Source organism: Pan troglodytes, chromosome 19, assembly GCF_028858775.2.
Source record: "Pan troglodytes isolate AG18354 chromosome 19, NHGRI_mPanTro3-v2.0_pri, whole genome shotgun sequence".
NCBI lineage: Eukaryota > Metazoa > Chordata > Mammalia > Primates > Hominidae > Pan > Pan troglodytes.
The window spans coordinates 21483175-21496007 of NC_072417.2; the positions used below are offsets into that span (position 1 = coordinate 21483175).

Consider the following 12833-nt stretch of genomic DNA (forward strand, 5'->3'; position numbering starts at 1 on the left):
GAACTCTAGAAATGTAACCAAAGTCTTGCAGCAACCCAAGGAGCATTTATTCAAGAAAAATTTCTGTAAGAACAGTGAGATTTGTGTTAACTTGCCTTAGACCATTCCTCACTCTCTAGCTCAGTAGTCGCCTTGGAAAACAGCCCACATCCCCAACCAGAGGGAGCAGAATGGAGCTGGAGCTCCTTCAAAGCCTTATGCTCAGTTAACTGTCATGATGTCATCTGTCTGGTGGTTCCCTGGAAGACCTCATTTGAAAGGTTTGTCTTTATTTGACCAGAATGAAAGCTGTCTAGTGCTAAAGCCTCTCCACAGAGGGTGTTTTTGGAAAACAATTACAGACAAGTGTTTTAACATGGCAACTGTATTCGGCAATGAATAACAGTTTGGGGGAAAAAAGCCTAATCAAAAAGCTTAATAGGAAAAGCTGAGGAATAAGATGTCCACAGGAATTTGAAACACTCTGATATATGCTTGGGAAACTAGAAGTCCATAAGACACATTCCTGGCAATTTGGAATGTCATGCGCATGCATAGGGCAGACTGTCAGCATGGTCAGGAAAGACCTACTAAGTTCATAAACTCTCACCCCTGGCTGACACCTTGAGGTTCTGCACAAGCAAGAAGTGAAAGCTAAGGCATGGCTGTAAATTGTCTAGCTGAGTGCTGAAGGTATGCCCCAACATGTACACAGAGCCCCTTGGCAAAAACTAGGAGACTTATCAGTTCCAAGAATTTAAGTAAACCTTCATTTAATCATTACCTGATCGGTAAGCTAACCGAGGAGGAACTTTAGTGGGAACACATGACATATAATGCGAGACTTTACAGAAGAAGTTCAGAAAAGTCACTAAATAAATAGCAACTACTAACACAAGCAGGAGTAACACCAAACCCTGGCAGCATGGATCTGATTTTGAGAATTGCTACATTATATTATTTAAAATATTCAATTTTTAACAAACATTTATGAAAGATGCAAGGAAACAAAGTATGGCCCAAACACATGGTTGGGGGAGAAATAAGCAGAAATTGTCCCTGAGAAGGACCAGATGTTAGACTTACTAGACAAAGATTTTTTTATTTTTTATAGGTGGAGTCTTGCAAAGTTACCCAGGGTGGTCTTGAACTCCTGGCCTCAGCCTCAATCTCAGCCTCAGCCTCCCAAAGTGCTGGGATTATAGGCACGAGCCACCATGCCTGGCCTAGAGAAGGATTTAATTCAGTTATTTAAAATATGTTCAAAGAGATAAGAGAAACGATTCAGTTCTGTAGACTAGAGAACTAAAGGAAAGTATGAAAGCAATGTCTCATCAAATAGAGAATATCGATAAAGAGATAGAAACCATAAAAAGGAGTCAAATAGAAATTCTAGAGTTGAAAAGTATGGTAACTGAAATGGAAAAATTATTAGAGGTTCTCAATGGCACATTACAGCAGGCTGAAGACAGAATGGGGAACTTGAAGGTTAATTGAGATTGTTTACTCTGAGGAACAGAAATAAAAATGAATGAAAGTGAATGGAATCTCAGAGACCTGTTTGTGGAACACATCATCAAGCTTACTAACGTACACATAATGAGCATCCCAGGAGACGAAAAACAGAAAAAAGGAGAAAGAATATTTGAAGAAATGATGGCCCCAAACTTCCCAAACATGATGAAAAACAATCTGCATATTCAAGAAGCTCAAGGAACTACAGGTAGGAAAAACTGAGGGATCCACATCTAAACATACTGTAATCAAACTGACAGAAGCCAAAGACAGAATATCTTGAAAGCAGCAAGAGAAAAGCAACTCATCACATACAAGGGATCCTCAATAAGATTAATAGCTAATTTCTCTTCAAAAACAATGCAGGTGCTGGGCATGGTTGCTCACACCTGTACTCCCAGTACCTTGGGAGGCTTGAGGCTCAAGAATTGCTTGAAGCCAGGAGTTGGATACCAGCACTGGCAATAGAGTAAAACCCTGTCTCTACAAAAAATTTAAAAATAACTGGGCATGCCCGTCTGGGATGTGAGGAGCGCCTCTGCCCGGCCGCGACCCCATCTGGGAGGTGAGGAGCGTTTCTGCCTGGCCGCCCCGTCTGAGAAGTGAGGAGCCCCCCCGCCCAGCAGCCGCCCCGTCTGAGAAGTGAGGAGCCCCTCCGACCGGCAGCCGCCCCGTCCGGGAGGGAGGTGGGGGGCAGCCCCCGCCCAGCCAGCTGCCCCGTCCGGGAGGGAGGTGGGGGCCAGCCCCCGCCCGGCCAGCTGCCCCGTCCGGGAGGGAGGTGGGGGGCGCCTCTGCCCGGCTGCCCCTTCTGGGAAGTGAGGAGCCCCTCTGCCCGGCCGCCACCCCATCTGGGAGGTGTACCCAACAGCTCATTGAGAACGGGCCATGATGACGATGGCGGTTTTGTTGAATAGAAAAGGGGGAAATGTGGGGAAAAGATACAGAAATCAGATTGTTGCTGTGTCTGTGTAGAAAGAAGTAGGCATAGGAGACTCCATTTTGTTCTGTACTAAGAAAAATTCTTCTGCCTTGGGATGCTGTTGATCTATGACCTTACCCCCAACCCAGTGCTCTCTGAAACATGTGCTGTGTCCACTCAGGGTTGAATGGATTAAGGGCGGTGCAAGATGTGCTGTGTTAAACAGATGCTTGAAGGCAGCATGCTCGTTAAGAGTCATCACCACTCCCTAATCTCAAGTACCCAGGGACACAAACACTGTGGAAGGCCGCAGGGTCCTCTGCCTAGGAAAACCAGAGACCTTTGTTCACTTGTTTATCTGCTGACCTTCCCTCCACTATTGTCCTATGACCCTGCCAAATCCCCCTCTGCGAGAAACACCCAAAAATGATCAATAAAAAAAAATTAAAAAAAAACAAAAACAAAAACAAAAACAACTGGGCATGGTGGTGCATGCCTGTAGTCTCAGCTATCCAGGAGGCTGAGGTGACAGCATTGCTTAAGCCTGGGAGGTGGAGGCTGCAACGATGTGAGTGGTTGCACCACTGCACTCCAGCCTGGGTAACAGAGCAAGACCCTGTCTAAAAACAAAGCAACCACACACAACAGTGGAGGACAAAATGCAATGAAATGGCATATTCAAAGTGCTGAAGAAACTGTCAACCAATAATTCTATACCTGTCAAAACTACCTTTGAAATTGAAGAGAAATTAAGATATTCTAGATAAATAAAAACTGAGAGACTTTGTTGCTAGAAGACCTGCCCTATAAGGAGTACTAACGTGAATCTGCACAAAGAAATAAAAAGCACTGGCTGGGCGCAGTGGCTCAGGCCTGTAATCCCAGCACTTTGGGAGGCTGAGGCTGGAGGATCACTTGAGGTCAAGAGGTTGAGACCAGCCTGGCAAACATGGTGAAACCCTGTCTCTACTAAAAATACAAAAATTAGCTGGGTGCGGTGTTACGTGCCTGCAGTCCCAGCTACTCAGGAGGCTGAGGCACTAGAATCGCTTGAACCTGGGAGGCAGAGGTTGTGGCGAGTAAAGATTGTGCCACTGCACTCTAGCCTGGGCAACAGAGTGAGACTCTGTCCCAAAATAAAGAAAAAAAAATAAGAAAAAGATACTTACATAATGCAATAATTATAAATCTAGTTGATGAACATAAAGTATATAAAGATGTAATGTGTGACAATAACAGTATAAAGGAGGGGGTGAGAGTGGAGCTTTAGAGAAGCAAAGTTTTTGTATACCATTGAAACAAAATTGGAATTAATCTGAACTACAACGTTATAAAATTAAGATGTAGCTGAGACTACAGGTGCGCACCACCACACTCGGCTAACTAAAAAAAATTTTTAGAGATAGGGTCTCACTATGTTGCCCAGGCTGGACTCAAACTCCTGGCCTCAAGCAATCCTCCTTCCTTGGCCTCCCAAAGTACAGGGATTATAGGTATGCACCACTGCATCTGGCCACAAACATTTTGTTTTTTTACTGTTCATTTTTCAAGACAGGTTTTCACTCTGTTTCCCAGGCTGGAGTGCAGTGGAACAATCATGGCTCACTGCAGCACCGATCTCCCGGGCTCAAGTGATCCTCCTGCCTTAGCCACCTGAGTAGCTGTGACTACAGGCATGTGCCACCACGTTCAGCTAACTTTTACATTTTTTTTGTAGAGATAAGCTCTCAGTATGTTGCCCTGGCTGGCCTTGAACTCCTGGGGTCAAGCAATCCTCCCACCGCAGCCTCCCAAAGTGCTAGGATGACAGGTGTGAGCCACTGCACTGCAAAAATACAGAAGACCAAATTATTAAAACTAGAAATGAGAGGGGACATTACTATTGTTCTTAGAAACATAAAAAGGATTATAATATGAATAAAAAGGATTATACATATAAACAATATATGCTAATAATTGGATAAGCTGGATGAAAGACACATTACCAGAAAGATATGAACTACTGAATCTGACTTCAGAAAAAAACAGAAAATCTGAATAGACAGACCTATGTCAAGTAAAGAGATTGAGGTAGTAATCAAAAAACTTTCCACTAAGAGAAGCTGAAGACCAGCAGGCAGCCTCACTGGTGAATCTACCAAATACTTAAAGAAGAATTAATACCAATCCTTCATAAAGTCTTTCAAAATACAGATGAGGAAAGAACATTTCCTAACTTATTCTATGAGGGTGATATTAACCTGGTATCCAAACTAAAGACATCACACACAAAAAATTACAGACCAGTATTTCTTATGAATGTAGATGGAAAAATGCTTGACAAAATCTGGCAAACCAAATTCAACAGAGTATTCTGTAAACATGAAGCAGATAATAATAGCACGATTCTCCAGATTGATCTATGGTTTCACTACAATTGTTGTTTTTTTGAGTGAAAAAGTTTTCATTTATTGGCCGGGCACGGTAGCTCATGCTTGTAATCCCAGCATTTTGGGAGGCTGAAGCAGGTGGATCATCTGAGGTTAGGAGTTCGAGAGCAGCCTGATAAACATGCTGAAACCCCGTCTCCATTGGAGTCTCACTCTGTTGCCCAGGCTTGAGTGCAATGGTGTGACCTCGGCTTACTGCAACCTCCACCTCCCGGGTTCAAGTGATTCTCCTACCTCAGCCTCCTGAGTAGCTGGGATTACAGGCACCTGCCACCACGCCCTGCTAATTTTTGTACTTTTAGTAGACACGGGGTTTCACTATGTTGTCCAGGCTGGTCTCTAACACCTGACCTCAGGCGATCCGCCTGCCTCAGCCTCCCAAAGTGCTGGGATTACAGGTGTGAGCCACTGCGCCCTGCTAACATATCCTCTTTCTAAAAAGCTACATATATTGCAAAGTATTGGAATAGGAATAACATAGCAGTTAGGTTGGGCATTTGGGTTGATTACATATCTGTGCTATTATCAGTACAATTCTTATCAAAATCCCAGCTGGCTTCTTTCCAGAAAGTGACAAGCTAGTTCTAAAATTATAATGCAATTTAAGGCACCCTAAATAGCAAAATAATCTTGTAAAATAACAAAGTGGGAAGACTCAAATGTCCCAATTTCAAAACCCAAATCAAATCTACAGCAATCACAGTGTGATACTGGAATGTGGACAGACAAATAAATCAATAGAATAGAATTGACAACCCAGAAATAAACCCTCACATTTATGGAAAATTGATTTTTGACAAGGGTGCTAAAACAATTCTACGTGGAAATAATGTTTTTTTTTTTTTAAATGGTGCTGGAACAACTGAACGTCTATGTGCAAAATAATGAAGGTGGACCCCCTACATCTCACGCAATTATAAGAAATGATGCAAAATATGTCAAATACCTAAATGTAAGAGCCAAAACGATAAGACTCTTACACAAAAACATGGGAGTAAATCTCATGACCTTAAATTAGACAACAGTTTTTTCTTCTCCAAACTGGATCTTTTTTCTTTTAAAACAATTTTGTCTTTCGAATTTAATGAAATATTACTAGCTGAAGGCAGCCTGACATGGTGACAAGAATGTCAGACAGATGAAAGGGACACAGCCTGATTTAAAACCAAACACTGAACCTTTTTAAAGAAGAATAAGACATTTTATACACACACATGACACCAAAAGCACAAACAACCAAAGGAAAAATAGATACATTAGATTTTATCAAAATTAAAAACTTTTGTGCATCAAAGGACACTAGCAAGAAAGTCACAGAACTCACAGATGAGAGAAAATATTGGCAAATTATCTGTTAAGGTCTAATATCCAGAGTATCCAGAAGATACACAGAATTCCTATAATTCAATAAAAAGACAAATCAATTTTTTAAATGGGCAGAGGATTTGAATAAATATTTCTTCAAAGAAGATATATAAATGGCTCATATACACATAAAAGTGTTGAATGTCTTAAATCATTAGGGAAATGTCCATCAAAAACTGCAGCGAGATACTACTTTACACTCACTGGGATGGCTATGAGAAGAGACAGACAACGACAGTGTTGACAAAGACCCGGAGAAATTGAAACCCTCAAACATTGCAGATGGAAGTGTAAAGTGGAGCAGCCACTGTGGAAATCAGCCTGACAGGTCCTCAAAAAGTTAAACGTAAGAGTTGCCATATGATCTAGCAATTCTGCTAGGGATGCACCCTAGAATTAAAAACATGTCCACACAAATTAGTACATGCATGTCCATAGCAGCATTATTCATAAAAGCCAAAATAAAGTAGAACCAACCAAATGTCCACTAAGTGATGAATGGATGAACGGATATAATGATGGCTCCATACAATGGAATATCACTCAGCCTTGCAAAGGGATGATCCATGCTGCAGCATGGGAGGACCTTATAAACAACATGCTTCATGAAAAGAAACTAGACACAGAAGGCCACATACTGTATGATTCATTTATATGAAATATCTAGAATAGGCAAATCCATAGGGACTCAAAGTAGATTAGTAGTTACCTGGGCCTGTGGGAAGACAGCACTGGGGAGTGATGGCTAATGGGTACCATGTTTCTTTTTGGGATGATGAAAATGTTCTGGGGTTAGATAATGGTGATTGTTTGCTATACAACCTTGAGAATATACTAACCGCCACTGAATTGTACACTTTATAATACTGCGTTGATGGTATGTGGATCAAGTCTCAATTTAACACAAAGAAGCATGTTGTACTGTATAGAACACCAGGTGCCAGAAGACCAAACATGCTGGCAGATGGAAAAAAGGGGAGTGAAGATTCACTCTCCCTTGACCAAGATCAGAGTGAGTCAGTGGCGAGGCTGGGAGCCACACAGCTTGTCCTGCCTTGTGATCCCCCTCCTCTTCCTATTCCAGATGGTTTTTCAGTGCCATTAACTTGTTTTGTAACACTAATATGCAATAAGATGATGTTACAAAGAGAAAGAATGTGAGTGCCACATGACTGGTTAAGTATGGATTCTCAAACTAGGGCTTTAAATATCCTTCGTGATTTTTTTTTGGCATGAAAACTTGTAAGACCACTGGTGGGCTCTGTACAAAGTCGGCTACCCCCTCATTCTATATCTTCCTCTGCCCACTTTCCTCCCAGCTATTAAAAATGAATGTAGGCTGGGCACAGCATCTCAAGCCTGTAATCTCAGCACTTTGGGAGGCCAAAGCAGAAGGAGAGCTTGAGCCCAGGAGTTTGAGACCAGCCTGGGTAACAAAGTGAGACCCTGTTTCTATTTTTTTTTAAACACCAAAAATAATGACTGTAAGGCAGTATGTAGCCAAACAACTTAGCAAAGTTTGTTATCTTTCCTCCAAAATTCTCTCTCTCTCCAAGCTTCCCTCTTTCTTGATAGCTCATCCATAGCCTTGAGCACAGCATTACCTCTGAACTAGGAAGCTCTTCTCCAGCTGACATTAGGATCTTTGCATTTGTCCCTAATGAAATCAAAATATAGGGCCATTCGATATTATCCTATTTTCCTCCTGTTCTAAGGCATTCTTTTCTTGACTAAGGTTGTGCCTGGGCCATGGAGAGACTGAGTGGGAACTGGCTCAACGGCTCAAGTTTGAGGACTCTACAGCAACTCTTTTCCACAAACCAAATGATATGAATGTTTTTATTTATTTATATTTATGTTTCCACTTTTTAAAAGTCTTTTTGTAGAGATTGGGGTCTCACTTTGTTGCCGAGGCTGATCTTGAACTCCAGGGGCTCAAGCGATCTGCCCGTCTTGGCCTCCTAAAGTGCTGGGATTACAGGCATGAGCCAGCGCGCCCAGCCTCGAGTGTTTTTAGATTCACAGTAGATGATCATTTCCATTTCTGGTTCAAGTCCTTCATTTTATACATTAAACTAAGGTGCACTGACTCCCAGTCCATCGCCTTTTTGGTATCTTTATGGGAGTAAAATGTGGCAAGCTTTTTTCCAGCCTCAAAGACTGTCTCAGAGTAAAAGTTTAAGAAGTACTGCTCTAAGTAATTTTATTAAATATGCCTTATTAGATGAGGAAAACTGAAATATTTTTATACAAGCCTTTTGCTGTAGAACAATGGGACAGAATAAAGGTAGCTCACAAAATAAGGGAACATTTCTTGCCTGTTTTCTTTTTTTCCCTCCAAATTCTTCTGTACAGGTCCAGATAGATGGGCTATGTTTCCTTTCTATTAACTGAGGAGACAGAGATGAAAGGACTGGAGCATGTCATCACTGTCTTAAATGTACTGAAATTCTAACAGCTCTAGCTGAAAAAATGTCCAAAGCAGGCCGTGAAAATAAATTTAAATGACAAACTCCAAAATGATCTATGCTAGAATCCCAAGGCTGTCAGGGAAAACTGGTTCCATGGAAGAAGGTAGTCAAAGACATAAGCAGATGACCTAGACCCTCACCCAATATGCGCGATGTACTTGGGGAGAAAGTAACCTCTTTCCTTTATTCATCTACATAGCTTCGTGAGCCACACATCTCCCCACACCAAGCTCCTCCATACAAGACCTCGGACTGCATCACGTAAATGCTTTTTCAGGGGCAAAATCTAGAGAATCTGAAACGGTGGGCCTTTTTCTTTTCTTTTTTTTTTTTTTTGAGATGAAGTCTCACTCTGTTGCCCAGGCTGGAGTGCAGTGCAGTGGTGTGATCTTGGCTCACTGCAACCTCCACCTCCTGGAGTCAAGTGATTCTCCTGCTTCAGCCTTCAGAGTAGCTGGGATCATAGATGCCTGTCCCCATGCCTGGTTAATTTTTGTATTTTTAGTAGAGACAGGGTTTCACCATGTTGGCCAGGCTGGTCTCGAACTTCTGAGCTCAAGTGATCCACCCACCTTGGCCTCCCAAAGTGCTGAGATTACAGCATGAGCCACCATGCCCAGCTGTGAGCCTGTATCTTAATCAAAGTCCTGAGAATAACCTTGAAGAAGACTCCCTTGCAATGAGCAACAACAGAAGAAGCAAGGGACCTGGAATCTGGCAGACCTGGGTTTGAATTCTGGCTCTGTCACTTTCTGGTGAAGTGACTTGAGTAATGAACATGAGCCTTTCTGGGTAGCGTTTACAGCACAAAGCAATTTGAGGAATAAATGAAAGAGCACGTGTCTAGTGCCTAGCAACGCGCTGGACACAGTGCCGGTGCTCAGCCATCATGTCACACCAGCACTGACCGGTGAGCATAAACCCTGGGGATGCCCAGAGCTGGTGCAGCCAGGAGCTCCAGAAGCGTGGGATTCTCAGAGGGAAGTGGAGCTCACTGCTCTACAGGTCCTGTTCAAGTTAGAAAGTAAGATACGATGCACACAAAGCCAAATTGTCATCATTCAGCTCCTATTACAGGGGAACTAAGAGCTGCATTGAAAATTACTTGCAAAGCTTGTAAGTGGTTCTGCCACTTATTAGCCATGTGAACCTTAGCAAATTACCTAGCGTCTCTGAGTTTCAACTTCCTCATCTGCAAAATAGAAATGATAATAATAACCGCATCACAAGAGTTGTTGGAAAAATGAAAATGAGGTATCATAGGAGGTAACATGTATGGAGCATTTACCATATGCCAAGCACTGTTCTAAGAACTTCGGACATGTTATCTCACTTGTATAAGTACTTAGGTGCCTACAACATAAACAGCACCTGGTAAATTAAGTATTGAAAAAATGCTATGGGGCAGAGGAAGAAATGCTAAGCTTCTGTGAGAAGAGAAGACAGCTTGTTACACAGGTGAAAAGAACAAGCTGCAGCTGAGAGAAGAAAAGTGTAAGAGTTGCTAGGTGTGACAATCTCAAGACTTTTCAACCACTACAAATTTAAACAGCCACCCTAAATCACCCCAAAGGACAGACTCAAGTTGTTCTTTTTGTCTTTAATGTTTGCGCCTCTCCGAATCAGAGAAGAAGCTGCCAGGATTCCAGTACATACCAAAACATGATGACAATACCCTCAACTGTGCAAACTTTTGTGCATCTACCGCTATGTAAAGGAAGCTGACCTCAGTAGACTGGGGGGAACAGTAAGGCATGTTTGTGACCGAAGCTCAATTTGCCATCAGTGTGGCCACACCTACCTCACTAATATTCTAATAGTGGGATAAATAATTCAATAGGGATAAAGCCTGGATTTTCCTCTTATTCTCTCTTAGTGCTTACATTCTTGGCATGATATCGATGTGCCATAGACAAGCCAATATGTGAGTGTACTCTATCTGAATAAATATAGCCTTTCTACATTGCAAAGTCATCCAGTTTCTAAAATTATTGTTAGAACCAATGAAGTGACTAAGAGAATTTTAAAAAATAAGCCATCAGTCTGGACCTGTGTATAGGAATGAAGGAGAAGCACTTTAAAGTCAGGGAAAAAATATAAACATACTTAACATTTAGGATTATCAACCATTGCTGCTTTTCCATAAACCATTTCATTCATGATTTCATCTGTAAGAGATATGATTATTGCCCCCATTCAGTGAGGGACTTTGATAGTTAGCCGTCTGGTCCTTCTTGCTTGGATGCCCTGCAAATAAATGTCCTCCTTTCCCCAATGCAAAACCTCGATGTGGTTGTTTGACTTTACTGCGCTTGGGCCAGCAGAATCCAGTTAAGTCTACTAATAAGCTCTTGGCCCGTCTTTGAGATGGATTTCAGATTCAAAATAGACTGACCCTATCACCCTGCTAATTTGGTCAGTCAGTATTTGTCAGTAACATAGAGGCTTCATTCAAGAGATTTACTGGGTTGTAACTATTGGAACCCAGGGATGATTTCAGGATTTTGTGGGGCCTGAGCCTTATCTAGTAAAAACATAAAAAAAAATTATGAATACAAAAATTTCCAGGGGCCCTCCCAGGACCTTGGAAGGGCCTGTGCAAGTGAGAAGCCTGGAAGGTTAGGCTCTATTCAATTCATCATCGATCAACAACAGCTGGGGCCTCTTTTTTTGTTTGTTTTTTACAAACTTGTGTAATGCAGGGAAATATATTGTTTCAACTTACAAACACCACAAAATGGTGTCATATTGGTCATAAAATTACTGGTACCTTCCCTTGGCATCTTGCCTTTGGAAAGAAATGCAGTGGGCCTATATGTCACATATGCCAAATATGACTCTGCAGTGTAGCTTTGTTTACCAGGAAGATTTGACTCCAAAGGAGCCCAGCCCCTAACATACACTTGGTGTGTTGAGACCCTTGTGCCAATCTTTGAAAGTAACTGTGACTTAGTTTGAAGGGTACAGCTCTATTCTGTTTATATGAAATGAGTGCTAGTTTCCAATATCAGCTAGCTCTGATTTTTTCATCACCATGAAGCAAATGCCTTTTTCTGTTGTTTAAGATGAACACAGAAACTCAAGATAAGCAAGTTAGTGTCTCCTCAAGTCTTTCTTAACCCAGCCCCCATTCCTGCTTTGTCCTCTCCTTGTCACCCTGCCGTACAGATCCCCACATGGCTCTCATATGTTTTCCCATCAGCATCCGCTTCCTCCTTGAGGAATGAAAGTCCCCTGGGGACAAAGTCCTCATCTTGGTGTGTCTTTGAGATGGATTTTGTAGCCCCAGCACTTAGTACAGTACCTGGCACAAATGGACATGGCACTCTGAATGTTTTTGAGTGAATTCATTAATTTTTATCCACTGTGATTCCAGTGTTTTCCTGGTGTTGCCTACATAATTGTAGTGAAGCTGCCTAGATGATGATGATGATTATTATTATTATTATTATTTGAGACAGAGTCTCACTCTGTCCCTCAGGCTGGAGTGCAATGGTGCCATCTCGGCTCACTGCAACCTCCGCCTCCTGGTTTCAAGTGATTCTCCTGCCTCAGCCTCCTGAGTACCTAGGATTACAGTTGCCTGCCACCATGCCCAGCTAATTTTTGTATTTTTAGTAGAGACAGGTTTCACCATGTTGGTCAGGCTGGTCTTGAACTCCTGACCTCAGGTGATCCACCCACCTCAGCAAAGTGCTGGAATTACAGGCATGAGCCACCGCTCCCGGCCACCAGATTTTTATGAGGGACTCCCAGTGGTATAAAGTGCTTAGTAAAGATGGTGAGTTTAAAACATTTGTATTGATGCTACCTAAACCTCTTGGTGGAGGGACCTAATGAGCCTGTTCTCTGGTGTGAGGGCAAAAGAAAAACAGACCTTTAGTGTACTTTTCCTAAGTTATGCATCAGCAAATTAATGAGGACAGAGGGGAGCATGTGCAGAAACTGCTGCTCTAGTCCAGACACATCCTGAATGCCTCCCTCTATCTCGAAATGAACTGCGTGAAACTAGATTTCTGAACCACAAGGCAGGTGGAAAGTCTTTTCTAAAGTCAGATGTAGAGGAGAATCTTCACCTTGAGTCCCCTTCAGGCCATTGAATATACCCACTCTGATTTGATGGGTATGTTATACAGAGAAATCATAGAATTTTTG

At 42.2% G+C, this 12833-nt stretch overlaps 1 protein-coding gene across 19 annotated transcripts in view; it reads right to left on the reverse strand.

Annotated features, from left to right (window-relative positions):
• LOC107968981 (leucine-rich repeat-containing protein 37A) overlaps positions 1–12833 on the reverse strand; it is an 82127-nt gene that overhangs the window by 18611 nt on the left and 50683 nt on the right. The window lies entirely within an intron of this gene.